The sequence below is a fragment of the Cavia porcellus genome, unplaced genomic scaffold, assembly GCF_034190915.1.
Source record: "Cavia porcellus strain 051 isolate PalLab524CR breed Dunkin Hartley unplaced genomic scaffold, mCavPor4.1 scaffold_22, whole genome shotgun sequence".
In the NCBI taxonomy this organism is placed as follows: domain Eukaryota; kingdom Metazoa; phylum Chordata; class Mammalia; order Rodentia; family Caviidae; genus Cavia; species Cavia porcellus.
In genome coordinates, this window is record NW_026947505.1 from 60,430,890 (window position 1) to 60,448,995 (window position 18,106).

The window sequence follows — 18,106 nt, forward strand, 5'->3', positions numbered from 1 at the left end:
TTTCTCATGAAAACTTGAAACAGCTAGTACATTCCTGGCTGACCTACAGATCCTTCAGGATTAAATTTTAATTTAATTTTCATGAACAAAGGATCAGTAAAAAAATACAAACCAAGCCAATGAACATGTAATGGTGCTGACAAATTTCTTGCCTTCCTCCCTACTCTTAGAAGACCATCATCTTATCTCTTTGTCAGTTTATAAACATCACTGCTAAATGGAAAGTAGAGATAATTCATTCACTTCACTTAGGAAATCCTTAAACTTCAGGTCATCTAAACTAAATCTGTCTAAGTCTCAGAAGCAATGAGTGAGCAAACATAAAATTATTGAAATTTCTAATGCTATTTTCATCTCAATAAGTTCAGAATAATATTATGCAGTGCATATAGTTAACTCCATTGAGCGTTATCCTAAGTAGCAAGTGTTGGATTTATCATTAGCACAAATAGAACGAAAGTACAGGCTTGAAGTTAAGTTTATGCAACATTGCTAGTGATAGCCAATGAGAACTAATCTTGAGGAAAAATGACAAGTGGTTAAAAATCAAAGGAAGCAATTAAAGCTGCTATTACCGCCATAAACTAGAAGTAAAGGAGCTCATAAAATAAGGGTCCCTTCATTCACCAGTGAAAGAGTCCAGAATCATCACACCAAGCTCAATGAACAGTTATGACTACACTCTTGCAAGGCTGTCAGGAAAGAAGAGGCAGCCTTCCAAATAAATTTGAAAATCTTCATTCCCTAGTGAGTATGTTCTGATTCATTTCTTGACCTCTGTGAAAAACTAAAACCTTAAAACTAAAACTAAAACCTTCTTAACCTTCTGTTTCTCAATATTTTAAGATAAAGCTAATTATATTTCCTTCATAGATATATTAAGAAGACAAGCAAAACTGTTGAAAAGATATTTGCAAGGAAAAGCACACAGATCTCAAAGGCCAGGCTGGCAGGATGACAGTGAGTCTAAGCTCTTTGGCCCCCATTCCATCCCAGAGGGTAGACCCACCTGAAATCCATAAGTTTGTGATCTGGCCTCACCATTGCATCCTGGAGGGTGGGTCAGATGTAGGACTGTAACACTGAAGGGAAACCACAAGACTCATGACAACAGCCCAGTGCACAGATGCACACAGATGCCAAGATCAGGTCCATGACAACACATCTCGTGGATGCAATGCAGACAGTGTCGCAAAACTGTAAACACCAGAAGAAGAAATTGAACATAGACACCCTATGAATCTGACAGCAGCCATTGGGGATCAGTAGCCATTCTGGTGGGGAGAACAAGCCAGCCAAGCTACTATATATCTGCCACCATCAGGAAAGCCTAGGAGGAGCTGTGCATGTCTGGAGAAACGAGCCCTGCACCTCAATGGCACCCTAGGAACCTTAGATGGAGAAATTCAGGTGACTGACCCATTCCCCACACTGTGGAAGGCACTGTAGGCAGCCAACACAGGAAGTGTTTGAGATCCCACAACCTGCTTGCCTGGAAGAAGCCAGGAATATGTCAAGATGAAGCAGCAAAAGAGACTTGCTGGCCTCCAGCCCACGAAGAGCCATTCCAGAAGATGCAAATATAGAAGAGATCGGATGTTACACACTTGAAGTTTCTGAAGTGTTGGCAACTGAAGTAAAGAAACATCTACATGAGTCTGTAAAAGAAATAAGCTCAGAAGTAATATCTCAGGTCAAAGAAGCAACCAATAGAATTGCTGAGAGTATTTAAAGAGACATAGATAGAAAACAGGAGCATAGGAAAATGATGGAAATCTTGAATGAACAAAATAGGGAGGAATTACAATGCATGCAACAGATTCAAAGAGATATCCAGAAAATTAAAAAATCCATTGAAAGCTGGCAAAACCACTTGAAAGCAACTGAAGATAAACGTTCAGTTCTTGAAGGCAGGTTTGCAGTTAGCAACCAAAAAAAAAAAAAAAATGAGATTTCTTAAAAATAGCCAGAAACCAGAAAATAACAACTCAATGGCTGTAAAATAATGCAAAGAAAAATAATTTAACAGTGACAGGTGTCAGTAGAAAAGCAAGAGTCAGCAAAAATGAACTAATAAGACTTTTTATGGAAGTCATGCAGAAAACTTCCCAAGCATGAGAAAAGAATGTGACATACAGATAACTGAAACATACAGAACTCCAAGTAGCTATAATCAAAATAAAACTACACCTAGATATATGACAATAAAGATTCCAGAAATTCAGCACAAGAACAGAATATGAAAGGCTGCTAGAGAAAAGAGACAGATCACCTGTAAAGGCAAAACCATCAGAATTATGACACACTTCTCAACATAAACCTAAAATCAAGAAGAGGTTGGAGTGAAATGTTTCAAGTTCTGAAAGAAAACAACTTCCAACCCAGATTGAGGTACGCTACAAATTTCTCTTTCAAAATTAATGCAGAAAAAAGATACTTCCATGACAAAGAATGACTAAAGGAATTTATGACAACCAAACAAAGCCCACAAAGAATACTGAAGGATATTCCAGAGACAGAGAAAGGAAAATGACACAATTCCAGGCCAGCAGCAGAGGGAGAAAGAGGGAAAGCAGCTGAATGGAAGGGAAGAGTAGGGGGCCAACAGCAGGAGAAGAGCAAGCAGAGCAGGGCCAGTACACGCTGGGCATGACCACGAATGCAGAAGGCTTCCATTCACCGAGGAAGAGAAACACAGACAGAGTGGCTCGGGGATAGGAGCTATCAATATGCTTTGTGCAAGAAACACATTTAGCTCAAGTAAAATTCATAGACAAAGTCAAAAAAGAGAAAACAATACTTCATGTGACAGAAAATAAGAAAAATGCAGGGATAGCTTTCCCAACAACCACAGAATGGGTAAGATACAGCCTTTTTATACAATGGAAAGCTACTCAGCTATAAAGAAAGATAACCTCAAGATTCTTACACCTAAATGTATGCAACTTTAGAATATGAACAAAACAGTTTAGAGTCACATAAGTGAACACTGTGTTGTCTCCCTAGTGTAAGAGACTGAGGAGGTTAGTGGGATGCAAAATTCACATGGATATTGTGAAAGTGAAAGTGGGGGAGGGGCCTAAAATGAAGGTGGTAGCCTTTGTTAATTTCCTATTATCTTGTTTTGATGCTGTGTATTGTTTCCATTGTTCTGTTTTGTTTGATTTATTTGGTATGGGCAGCTATTCAAAGATAACAAAATATATTATGGTAGCTTTTGTTGATTTCTGATTATCTAGTTTCAAAACCCTATATTGCTTTCTTTGTTCTGTTTTGATTGATTTTATTCTGCTTTGCTTTGTTTCATTTAATTACATTCGATACTATAGGTATAAAATTTGACGATAACAAGAGGTATTACGGTAGCCATTTTTTATTTTCTATCATCTTGTTTTGAAGTCCTGTGTCATGTTCACTGCTTTGTTTTGATTGGTTCTATTCTTTTTTGTTTTGTTTGGTCTGATTCTCTTCAAAAAAGAAAAAAAAAGAGAGAAAGACTATACATTTCCATTGAAACAACTAGTTAAGGAGGAAACTTACCAGAACATAAAATTTAAATATTTGTTGCTTTTCATACTGCTGATTATGTGTGTAAAGCAAATCACGTAACCTCACAGTTTTCTCATATATTGTTTCCAAGAATGAATTTATAGTTGTATGAAGCTAAAAATGAGAAAATGTATGGAAGTACAATATAGAAAATGTAAGAATCAAGGAATACTATTGATTATATTAAAAAATTACTGCCAACAGTAGATAATAGGAATTACAATGACAAATCTATAGAAGGAGAGTATGATAGAAACTTGTACTTCCAAATTGGTCACAAAACAATGCCAGCAATGATCTAACATTGCCTTAGAATTTGCCATGTACTAATACTGTTTTAGCCAGGTGTTGTGGCACACACCTGTAACTCCAGCACTTGGAAAGCTGCAGCAGGAGGACAATTGCAACTCTGAGACCAACCTGGGATACAAAGTGAGTTCAAGGCCAGCTTGAACTGCCTAGAAGACCTTGTCTCAAAAAGACAAAAACAAAGACAAAAAATACTGTTTTAAATATTAATTTCCCTTTATTTTAGACAGTTTTGAAATATAAGAACTGTGTCAGTTCCATACAGTTGGAATCTCATTTTAAACATTACTGATTTCTGCACCTTTGTAAAGACATTGCCAATGTCCTATTTTAAAAAAGGAAAGGAAAACTTTAACATAAGAGTCACAGACTTTTAAAATAGAGAAAGCACGGGAGTTTCTTTAGATAATTAAAAGAATGATTTTGGACTTATCAAAATTTGAAGCCTAGATACCAAATTTATAAAATAACTCCATTATTTGTTTGAGAGTTTTTCCAAATCATGTTCACAATATATAATTACTTTTGCAGTGTCCTGAGGACCAATGATGTTGCCTACAAATGTGGGTTTTTTTTTCATCTATATAGTGAATCTTTTCATAAAGCAAAAACTACTTTCCCCATTAATATTTACTTCTTTGCACTCTACCCTGAGTACCAGTGTAAGAGGCAAACCATATAAACAAAGAGGGTAAATGAATATTGAAACGAATTCAAATTATAAGGTATATGAAATCCACAAAATATATTTTAAATGGATATTTTCCTGCATTTCTTAATCTTAAGTATGATCCAAATTCTCTCATATTCTCCAAATGTTTATAAAATAATAATAGCAATAATAATAATAAATAGTAGTAATAATAGTTTTCTTTCTTGACTAATTGGAAGCCATTTGAGAGTATGTAAATTTGAGAATAAAAGAGCCTACTTCTCCTAAACACACCCCACTGACCTCCAGTGACAACACCTACCATGTAGCATTATTAAGACAGTTCACTTTTAAAGTACCACTATTCAATGATCGCAATGATGATATTTTAAAATAATTTATACACACACACATTATATATACACACATACATATATATATATGGCCATATATATGGTCATATATATATATATATATTTTTTTTTTTTTTTTTGAGACAGAGTTTGGCTATGCAGTTCAGGTTGGCCTTGAACTCAATTTCTGGTTGGCTTTGAACTTGCAGTGATCCTCCTGCCTCAGCTTCCTGAGTGCTGGGATTACAGGCCTATGCCACTACACCTGACCACTTCTATATTTTATACAACAACTGTGATTCAGATTTATTTCCTGTAATTTTAAATTTATAGTTTAAGTCAACCTGTGGTACAATTGTACAGCAAAATTTTCCTTAGCATAGTGTTGAGAGATGACTAAACAGAAGAAATTACTCCTTAAACTGACAGTTTAAGATGCTGAAATATTTTGCATCCCAGAATGGCACATCTTTCTTCTTAATCCTCAATTCTGACACTAACTCAACTAGTTTGGGCCAACTGATGACTTGTGATTTTTTCTGACTTTGGTTTTAAAAGCCTTGAGCTTTACTGAAGTTAGTTGGCATTGCCAAAGTACTTCATAAGCCAGTACGAGATCCAGTTTGTATCTTTCTAGCAAAGTTATCATAAATTTTAAACACACACCCTACAGAAGTCATAGCCCTCAGGATAGTAAACATAACACACATCTCTGCCTAAACTTAAAAGTCATAGGACAGGAAGAACAAAGTCTTAGTAGTAACCTAACTTGATCAAAGTCCAAGAAGCAGATGCAACACTGAATATCTTTCCAGATGTAAGATCCAAAAGAACAGATCGCCCCTCCTACAATGCCTGGCATGAGGTAAACTCCTTCACCCCACGATACTTGATCCACATAGAAGAAATCGGGTTGCCATGACCAGTATCGAGTTTCTACCAAGTAGGTAACAAGAAATACAATTACAAAGAATTTCATTATAAAAAAGTATGCATATACATTGTAGATAATTGACTATCATATAGACTCACATAATATTAATGAAAAATAAAATTAAAAAGTCAAAATCACTTCATTATTAAATATTAATAATCAGAATCTAGATGTGAAGTGGCAGCAATGAGAAGGTTTGCACAGATAGCTCAGGAGCTCCTTCCACTTTTTATCTGCATCTCCATCATTGACTTCCAGTGTACACTACAAGTGAATTCCGTGTGCAATATAATCTAGTATTAAACAAACATAACACCACACAGTATGCTTTTTTTTGTTGGCAGTAAGTGCTTGAGTTAGTAAAAAGTTGCATATATATATATATATATATATAATATGTATACATATATAGGTTATAAAATTTAATATGACCAAAGGCATATAAATAGTAAATATAAAATATATTATTACTAGCTTTGAACATTTAACCAACTTCTAAACTACCTCAGCGAGTTTCCTTGCAACCTCTGATGAGTGCAACTTTCCTTGTTATCATTAACACACTGAGCTATCACATTTGGGTTTGTTTTCTCTTTGACAATAGTAACCTCACCTTTTGACTTCTAAAATCTTCAAGCAATAAATTTCTTCTAGCCAGAATCAAAGGTTTATTGCATGTTTTCTGAACCATCTAGATGAGTTAACGGTAAAGAAATCTAAAATGTATGTATTTGTTTTATTCAAAATACCCATGGGCTTAAAAACCAATTGAAAATTATTTGGCATGAACATAGAGAAACTTGGCAGAAAACATTTTCCCGAATCCAACACTTTTGGCAAAGTCCAAATGCAATAAACAAAAGTACCATCCATATTTTTGAGCATGAACTGGCAAAATAATCAAATAATAATTAAAGAAAATGTGGTCAAAGTGACTTTAAAATACAGGAGTTAAATACATTTTATCTAATTAAATGTATCTTATGGACAAGCTAATGTGCTTTTTTCTACAAGAATAAACCTTTGTCTTTTCAGAAAATAATCTTCTACATCTAGGTACATCTATAGAATTTTCATGTGTGTCTATGAATAAAATTTTTCTTTCTATTATCGTTATATGTCTGTGTTATAGAACCTAGAATGTGTAGCAAGTAATCTTTGATTATAATAAGAATGTGGGATCGACACACAAACACGCACACACAAATGCACACAGAGAAAAAGAAGTGTCTCTGTCCTTCAACCCCAAAAATGTAAAATCTAGTGTCTGGATTTATTCTTTTATCCTTGCATTCTAAATACAGGAGCTGCTAAAAATTTTAATTTTTTCCATCCACTAAATGTTTACAGATAAAATGGAGGTTGCACATATAAATGTGAATTACAGGTAAACAACAAATACCTATTTTAACATATGTTTGATATGCAAAAATTATTTTATATGAAATTTAAATGTAACTGCAATTTTTGATTCTTTTTCTAAATCTAAAGACTTGACTACCAACACCTCTTAACAAACATAGTTTAAAGGAAAATACATCAATGCATATCTGGAACGAGCATATCATGCTCGTTCAGCGTGATCCCAAGCTCTTAGATACTATGAGAATAGAAAACTCTTCTCTCCAAGTATGTAAACGACTCTTCTTACATGTGAAAAATGAAACATAGGTTACTGTCTAAAGTATGTCTCCTATCTATAATTGATCTTTAGCTGAAAGCAATTAATGAGGTTTACTGAGTTTAAAGAAGTTTTGTGACTGATTTTGAAGAAAACAGAGGACTTTTCTATGTCGAAGAGGTATCAAAGATCTTTCTAGGGAAGAAAAGAGTTGTTGAAAGCATATAGAAAAGAATGAGGTCATATGCTGGTGCTGAATGCTTAAAATTATGCGTACACAATATCAGTGTTTACTTTTAATAATTTGTGAAAGCTTTGGCTTTAACTCAAATATATAAACACTCCAAACTGCTTATAATATTTGATTCTGAGCAATATTCATCCAGAACTGAGTTTCAAATAAGTAAGAATATGCACTAGTTCTATAATCAGTATTTTGCTGTACCTAGTATATGAATTTAAGGCTGCCTATTTTATAAGGCTCAGTAAGTATTCACAGAATGAATTAAGGAGAGAAAGAAAAAAGTGGTAAAGAGGTGAGGATGGAGGCCAGAAAAAGGAAAGATTAGTTCCTCAAGGTAAGTATTTTAAGAGATATAAAATTCTATTGTCTTAATTTACATGTTTATTTATATTTTCAAGGAATTAAATATGGTAGTAGAATTTCCAATATGCCAATGTCCACAAACAGGAGTTCTGCTACCCTTTTCATCCATTTAATTTGGAGACTTCATTTAAAATAGGAACAATGGAGGCATGCAAAAAATAGCTTCCAAATTTCAAGGAAGGAATTCTCTTAAAAATCAATCAGCACTGTTTGCTGAGTGTGCTGGCACGTGGCTCTAAGCAGCCCCGAAGAGGCTGAGACGGGACGATCACCACAAGCTCTAGGTACTCACTGAAGGTTCCTGAAGTGCAGCTGGACCTGTGTTTGCCTTCTAACAGCTTGCTGTGGTTCGCTGCTGTCTGCACTCAGTCTAAAGGTCACTGTTGTAGCTGACAAGATACATTTCATTTTCAATCAGTGAAGTTTTCTATCAGAATAAAATAGGTCTGAATATGTGCCCTGCTGTGTTGGTTTTCAATCTCAAAATCATTATCTGACTGTATAAATATCTGTTTACAGGTTAATGCTTCCTTCTCAATACTCTTGACTTCTATTAATTATCAGTGATTCTTTTCAGGACGGATCCTCCATGGATAAAACCAAGACATATGCCAAGCGCACCCTTGAGACTGACTTACCATATGGACTTTTAATAAATATAGAAGAAGACCTGTAGAAATGAGATCTGAAAGCTTGGCAGAATCAAAAGTACCCAGTACCCAGGCCAACTTTTCCAGATACAGATATTGACTAATTTTGCCTTCCATTAAAAGTCTGATAAAAGCCCTTTCACAAAAACTTATCAGGTGGATAACATGTTCTATAACATTATTCTATAACGTTGTAAAATAACATGTCCTATAATATTGGACCCTAAAATTCTGTGAAAGAAAAGTCCTTAGTCTAGTCTTCTTTACTGATAAAGCCAATGCTGAACAAAAGCTAAATCCATGTTATATAAATTACAAATTATATGTACTGACTTCAATCTGAGGTTAATAATTTTATAGTATTTATAAGAGGTCATACATTCATCAAAGTCAATATACCAGTATGTAGAACAAACATAAAACCCATTAAAATCTCACCATCAATAAAATATGATGTATCATTACATTTTGTTTCTAGGTATTAATATATTAAACATTATTTGCATATTAATAAAAATGTTCTCTTAAAAATTAATTCGTATCTTATTTAAATATCCAGTTAAATATTTCCTGAAATCTAATAATAAACAGAAACTAAAATGAATTTGAAGTATCAGTTGTTTTTTAAGAAAGGATTTTAATAACTAAAAGTGCCTTAAAGTGAAGAAAAAATATTGTGGTAGAGTAAAAACCTCATAAAACTATGACATTTTTGTCCAATTTCAATCTTGCATTATCAAAACGGCTCCTTACTACAAAGGATGACAAAATCAGTATTGTTTTTCTTTCATTTTTTATCTTCTGTATATTAATGAGATTGTAATTTATAATCGTTATCAAAATTTAACGTTTGCATTATTTTCTGTAAATTTAAGATTGATTGCATATCTAAGTGGATGCAGTAACTATCATTTTTCATTAACTATCATTCATTTTCAGTTCTTATTTTTCACTTTGTATTTACTTTACTATGATATGTGTACCTCAACTATTCACACTGTTACTAATTTTTAAATGTGGAACCACTTCTGGGTTGGTGGACCAAGCAGCACGCACATTGTGCTACTTATGTCTATTATTTTGTTTGTGCTCTTTTATATCTGGTAATAATTGCCTACCTCCTTTATAAATATCAAGTACCTCAAGACAAGAATATGAATAAACTGCATTTTTGGATAAACTCTCCTTGAACTTTTGTAAACACCATTCCATTCTCTTTGGATATTTCATAGAACTGCGGAAAGTGTGAAGTAAAACCGGTTTCTTCTCCTACACTCACTCGTTCTGTGCCTGTGCACATGAAAAACCCTTCAGTCTTCTTTGAAATACGACCCTAAACTAGACCGTGTCTCTGTGTGTAGCGTTTTGTACCCATTTTACATAGAATGTGCTGTGTGACCTTTTCCGTCTTTGAAATCACTCTTACATTTTATAGCAATCTTTTCCCTAATATGTCCGTGCATACATTTTTGTTCCATTTGGTGAATATCTGATGGCCGAAATAGCCCTTATACTTGTGATATAGTCTTTCTGGCTTTTATGTCTTCTGATTATTTGTAATATACTTGCCGTTTTTCACTTCTGCATTCAAAAGCATGCCATGCCCTTTTTGGAGCAGTTGTTTGATATTTGTCCCTATCTCTTTCAATACTCTCTTCCAATTGATTTCTTTATTAAACATATTCCATAGATTAGAAACAGTACTTTCTATTCCCTCCTAGTGTGGATTCTTACCCTACTGAAGTCTGCAGGTTCCTCTAAGATGGGAAGTGCTGTTACTTTTTGGCTTTTGTTTTTTTTTTAATAAACTAATGTGATTTTTTTTTGGTTTTTTGTCAGTCATAATTCCTTCTTTTGAACTTTTATGATGTCTTTTTAGTTGTAATGCCATTATGACAACAAGAACTTTGTCTACCTACTGTTAGGGCATTTGAAATATTTTCTGGCTCGATTTGTTTAAAATTATCTCAAGTAAGATTTCACATTAACAGGTGACTGATTGTATTGTGGGCCTAAGAGGTAGGGAGATAAACCCTAGCTGCATACTGCAACTACTTTTATCATGAATTATGCAGAATGTGAGGGCTGGGGGTTCTTATCAACTCTACCGAGATCTCCAGAGCCCAGCATTTAAGTCTTTCATTCATGCCGTTTGTGTCTCTGCCTCTGTCTCTCTCAATTTTTATTACTTACCTAAATATTCATTGTCCTCAAATTCTCACATATTTACACTAGTCATAGGACTTGGGAGATCACATTTCTATCTACTACTCTGTATTGGGGCAACATAGTTAAACATTCCATGCTTTAATGTTTTACATTTGATGTCATGGATTTGAAGCCCTTTTCCTATTTGATTTCAATTGGTAAAGTTTTGTTTGTATTTTAGTTTGTATGTGTGTGTGTTTGTTTCATTTAGTATCGTCTTTTAAATGTCAATGACCTGATTTTATTCTGCCAGTGTAGTTATATTTCTTAAATGGTATAAGATTCTTAGGTTAATTGCTATGTGTTAACAATAGATTTTTAAAATCCATAAGACTAATGATATCAAAATTTGCAATAACAATTTAATGCTATAAGCGTTTTTTTTTTTTTTTTTTTTTTCAAATGTTACTGCTGCTCAAAATGTCCAATTTGTGGACTATTTATCTAGTTACTTTGTGGTCACTGTGACACAATACCTGGCCCCCACAACTTCAAGAAAGAAAGGTTTATTTTGGCTCACAGCTTGTAGAGCTTGCAGCTTGCAGTTGGCGGGCCCCAAGACAGTGCTGCCTGGCAGAGGGACATGGCAGAGGGAAGATCTTGCCCATGTGTGGCAGGAAGGAAGCAGAAAGAGTGATTACGAGATAAGGGGAGGAGATAGACCCTTCCAAGCCACACCTCAGAAGCCAGCTCCCCTGACCACCCCTCAGCATCACAGTGAGCTATAAACTCATCAGCGACTAATCTACTGAGGAGTACCACTCCACAGTGATCCAGTCAACTCCCCACAGCCACACCTTTGAGCACATGTTTTTTAGGGGACATGTAGATATAAACCGTAACATTACTTCACTACAGATTCTTTGATTTTTGGAAAGCTAATACCTTCTAGGTCCAGGACATGGTTCAGTTCTCTTTTTATAATTTGAATTATGACTTGATGTGAATGTGTGCATTAAGCATGCCCCCCTTTTTCACTGTTTAACAACTTCAACATTATAGTCACCATGAAGACTGCATTTGTATGACTGTGAGTTGTATGACTATGAATCCCAACTTCATTGTGATCCAGAGTAATACTTACGCTAATTTTTTTTTTATTTCATCAAAATGGCAACACACCCTTCAAGAGCTTGTATAGGCCTCCCAAATACTCCAGAGAATATGAATATCAGTAATTATTTTAATTCTCTGTACTTCAAAAGCTACATAAGTCAAGCAAGATGCTTGATTAATATGCATAGAAATAGCTGGACCCCGGTGCCTGTGAGTTCATTGTTTTGACTTAAGAGTAAGTGCTAGTGACAAGTGCTGATGAGAAAACAAATAAAAATAAAAAACAATAGCTATAATCTGAAACTCACATTCACAGGGTAGTGAAAGATATGCATATCCTGAAGCATATTCTAAGGCATTTCAATTTACAACTTATGTACTTTCTTTTTAAAGTCCGAGTTTTCTTTAAATTTGTTATCCGGTGTTTTCATCTGAAGGTCTGTTTAATCGTTGTTCTGCAAGGGGAAAGTAAAATCCTATTGCACCAGTGTCATTTTTGATATAGATCTTGGGGGGGAGGAAGCATCAAGGATGAAACTGTGCTGCTGTTGAGCCTCTAATTTTTCTGTGAATGAATTGTAAAGTAAACAGAGAATGAGGGGATGGTGCCATATGCTCTTTTTCCAGAGGACTGTGTCTTAACAGTGGATCAGGAGTCACCTTTAAATGCTGACTACAAAGAAACCTCTAGTTGCTTATTCTGCAAAGGCAATTTTTGCTTTATTTTTGCTGAGCTTCCAAAAGGAGAGTATCTAAAAATAATTATTTCTGCCAGTTGAGTAATTAAAGATGGCCTTTCCAAAATAATTTCATTGGATGGCTTCCGGCAAGATGAATTAATTTTTATTACATGGTATTTTAGTATTTCAAAGTCTCCATAAATATGCTATGAAGTTGTTGATACTAAATCAGGGAAATCAGTGTTTTTAATTTTCATGTATATGAGAAATGTATGGTAAATACAAGTATCTTTGTATCAAATCAACAAGTTGACATATATATGCATACACACCCCCACACACACATCATGTAAGCTTTGCTATTGCCTACAAGTATTACAGAATATACATTGGTAGATATTTTGCGTAAACTTTGTTTTCAAATCGTTTTATATATAACAGCTCTTCTCAGGATTCATTCTTCTTATTTTTATTATTTCCCTTGTCCCATCATTTTTGTGTTAGCAATAAAAATTATAAACATTTTTCTTCTCTGCACTTTAACTGACCTGTTTCACTGCTGCTACCGCTCACCCTCGTTCACTTCGGAAGGCAGGTGAAAACAAATTAGCAGTGAAGTCAGCAAGCGTTCTTAAAAGGGGATAAAATGCAGTACCTACATGAAATAATAACCTTAAAAAAACTTTGGCTACTTTATCTAAACAGGTACCAGGTTCTGGAAATCAGCTTCTACTTCTTTTCCTCTCATCCCTGCCCTGGAGCTGGCTTCCTGTCTGCTGATTCTGGGATGCTGCATGTTGGAGTGCTGTGCGGCTCAGCACTCGGCCCTGCCTTGGTCTTCCAGGGATCTCAATGCATGTCACAACACAAAAACTGCGTACATGTGTTGACAATCCCAATATTTATAACTGAAAATCACATTATTCAATCTCCAGTCTTAATATACTTCACAGGACTCTTAACATTTCCTCTTTACTGTATAACAAATTCTCTTAAAAAATTTAAAATGTCTGACAAAAAATTATTTCACTTCAGACATCTGTACAACTTGATAATTTTTACATCTAGGACATAATAATTATTATAGCTTAAAATCAAATTGTCAGCATCTTAATTTGGTATCTTTTTAAAATTAATTTTACTGATACTCTTGATGTCCATAATGATCAGACTCATTACAGGGAATTGTACCTGCACGTGGTATAACTTGCATCCCCCCCCCCTGTGCCACTCTCCTTCAACCCTCATTCCCGTCCTTATTTACAAAATCTTTTGTTTCCATTGTTGCCTTCTGTTCTCTCTTCTCTCTGTCCCTTGCCACTCCCCTCTCCCTGGTTCCCTTTCCCTTCGGAACATTTTCCTCCTAGCTCCCAGTGTCTCTTTCACATCATCTTTCTGTCTGTGGAACGAGTGCCAGCTCTATTTTCAAAATACACACAAATGCAGCCAGTTTTTAACTACAAACATTTCTGTGACTCAACATAATACTTCACCTGCACTGCAATAATTCTTTCACTATTAGAAAATTTCTTTCTTCCCGTGCCCTCTCAGCTATAATCCCTGTTCCGTGTGCCAGCCAGAAAATGATCTATTTGAAATGGGGGCCAAGTACTGTCAATTCTAACATCATAGTGGTTCGGTGTTTTACCCTGTAAAAGTGATTATAGTCCAATTTAATCAACTCTTTCATAACCGCTTTGCTTATATCTTATATACCTTCACATATTTATATCTAATTAAATTTTTGGTTTTTGTAAGCCCCAAAATAAAGTTCTCGCCTTGCTCCATCGCTTTTGCTGGGAATACTGCCCTTTCTGATAGTCTGATCACATCTTTTGTGACCTCCCAAAGGAAAACTGCATTTTCTTCCTATCTTGGCTTATAACAGTACTGGTATGTACTCTGATCTTTTTATGAACTTTGTAACATATAACACATTGCTTGCATTTTTAAATTTAATATGTGATTTTTGCATAGCCTGCTATAATGTAAGTTCCTTCAGGGCAATGAAAGCTGCTTGTTTTGGTTACTGAGCAATAACAGTAGCTTTTTTTAACCTATCAGCAGATTCTCTATGTAGGCCATTCCGATCAGCTGTATTTCTTCCCGTCATCTGAAAACGAGCTTGCCTGCAGGTGCACATTTGATTGATCCGGCTGATGGTACTAATTATCACCTGGGAGCCTTTGCCACAATAAACTATTCCTAATACTTCACTTACCTCAGACTTCTATCCTGACATGTAACACATCCCAGTGTTATAAGGAATACTGGAGAACTTTGCATATCTAGCCTTGTTTATTAAATCCTTATGTTTCTTAATGTTGGAACATACTCTTGATCACATTCTGTTTTAAATATGTAGCTCTATTTTATGCTAATTTCTGGTTTAGAATTTTACAGTAATACTCATATGTATATCTATGTCCACAATTTTGTATTTTTGTTAGAAATATGTTAATTGTTTTTTAAAAATAATAAAAATTAACGAACTCTGGTTATCCAAGCAATAAGAAATTTAATAAAATGAGTAACAACTACAAAACTGCATTTTATTAAAATGCAGTACTTAGACCATATACTTAAACCAAGTTTTATTTTCCCCAGAAAACGTGATTTGAAAGAGCACTTCACAGTTTTCCACAGTGATCCATGGAATATAAAATTTCTTTCTATTTGGAAATATTGGAAGACAAAGAATTCACTAATTTGATTTTGAACTCTAAAATTTATTCTCACTATTTATTAGAAAGTAGCCTTAATCTCTTCTAAAATGAAAGGCTACACAATTCTGTCACTGTATTATAAACTAAATAATTAACTATGTTTGGACCTGGCCTGTGTCCATCTCCAAGGGCCTCAAAGCGAGGAGACCCAGTGTTACAGATTAATAAGTTCCCATTTCTTCTCAGCTGACACAGTCATTGGATGTCACTCTCAACCATAACAAATCCAATCAGTAATGGTAGCTCACACTAAGTCTGAACAAAGGAAAGGCAAGTTGCACATTTATGGACATTTTCCTTTGCTAATAATAATTCCATCTTTTCAACTTCCCCCAGAAATCTGGCTCTCTATAACAAAATAATGGTTGAGCAACAAAGTAATATGATTTTAAGGTGAAAACATAACAACCCAAAATGAGCTAATGAGAGTGGTTTTTAACATTTATTTGTTTGTATTGGAAAATGGCTCAGTGAGGTAGGTAAGAGAAATTTCATTTCATTCTGTAGAGAAGGAAACAGATTTGGGAGGAGTGGCTCACCCAACATTACTGAGATAGTAATAAGTAGTTATAATATGGACGTAGTGCTCAAGTTCTTGGGCTTTAAACCCAAGTCTCTCATCTCTATCATGAAATTAGAGAGCTAGATTGTTTGATTTCTTATTTCCCTATAAAAAATAGAAAACAAACAAACAAAAAAGTCAAAATAATAAAACGTGCTTCTTCCTTTGTAATTATAGAGATGAAAGAGCCACAATTAAATGGATAGGGGGCTATCGATAGGTGACCCCTAAAAAAAGAAAGAAGAAAGAAATTTGTCATGTTCATAGGACCCAAATTTGCCATCTTTCTGAAAAACAGCTGTTTGTACCACTTAATGACATTCAGTAATAATTCCTTTGAATTTAATTATAGTTGAATAAAAAGTTACTAATTTCAACTTTCTTACGGAAAATGTATTAAATCTCAGTGGTAGAAATTTTTAAGGAAAAATGAAAAAATTATATTCAGTAATTTCTGAATGAGAAAGGCTAATGTTTTTAGTATGTTACTCAATCAGAATTGGGCTGCTTAATGTCTTTTTTCCATAGCATTATTTTTTCCTTCTGAGTAGACTGGTTAGCATATAAATGTTCATCATGTTTAAAAGGAAGTAAACAAACAAAAAAATCACTAAGTTCCCGATGAAGTCATTATTTTTGTTCTTCAAACAATACTAACCTCTCAGTGGTGCATTTTAATAAGCAACAAAATAAAAGTATAAAAACTTATATTTTAAAACTCATTATATTATCAATAAATAAGAAAAGTCACAGGTGAATGATTTCAAATACCAGCTCCAGCTCTGGTAACAGAGTTATTTATTCCCAGTTGAATTTTCTTTCTAAACAATTACAATTTCCTTTGCTAACATATAAAGAGAAATACGTAATGTTTACATAATTACTATATATTCTTTTACGAGAAAGTTTATCAACAACTTTGGAAATATGATACCCCCAAACCACAAGTAATCATACAGATAACACCAACAGCAAATATTCTAAATTCCTTTTAGAGTCCTCTTACTGGAATCCACTAGGTCTTGTCTAAAGAGAAGGGTACATGACACATATGAGGCCTTAACTAACTACACTCAGCGGGCCTTAAATGACACAGCGCCTGGTCTCTCTCTCCTAAGTGAAGAAGTAAAATTAATGAGACAGACCATCCTCCAAAATCATATGGCATTAGACATCTTGATCCTGTGGTTAGTATCACAATAACTGTTCAAGATATTAGATGACAAGTCAATGACATGTTAGATTCTAAACTCCCCTATCCTTATGCTTATCCTACCTTATGGGAAGCCATTACTAGCCCCTCTTGCGGGAAATCTTTGTTAACTGTACTCATAAATATCCTCTTGATTCTATTATGTGGCCCATGAATACTTAATTGTTTCTTTGTTTTTGTCTCCTTCAGACTTAAAGCTGTACGCCAACCAAAAATGAAAATGCCTGGTCACTATCGGGGACCTTTAGATAGACCCTCTGTAGAGTGTCTCTGACTGCCAATCAACAACTAAGACCCCCTTCAGCCTGAAGAAGCCAGATCATACCCACAACTCCATAATAGCAGTTAAGGTTACTTCTTCAGACAGGACAATGTTACAGGCAGCTGAGTTAGTTAAAAATATTATAGGTAGTCAGGCAAGGCTAGGTCCTCAAAGGAGCCAGTGCAGAGGGCTAGATACTTTGCAACCTGAAGGAGACAGACACTTCCCACTGTAGGCCAGACCTGAAGACAAAAGACAAAACAAATGCAACCACACCCTAAGTATAAATATCAGGGATTGATATTCTAAATAGATATGGATCACCTTGAGGAAGCGGAGAGCCAAGAGCCACAACCCCAACCTGTACAGAAGGAGCCACTGATTTTTAAGCATGCCTGCTTGCCATGGGACTCACTTCCCCTTTTGTCCCTGACTTAGTTTTACCTGATTAATCTTGTTGGCTGACTATAGTTCTGTCCCACCTCAGCCCTCCTGCCCTGCCAGTTCCAGGTTTTTCCCATCTTGGACCCATTTACCTCATGGTTTTGCTCTGTAAAGTCCCTAGAAAAGACAGTCTTTGGCAACCTACTCAGGACTCTCCGTCTCTCTCTCAGGCAGGAGCTTTCTTCCTCTCAATAAATACATTCTGCTTTTAAAAAAATAAAAATAAAAAAGAGAATCTAAACAACTTAGTCATTTGGCTCTCAACTAATGTAATACCATT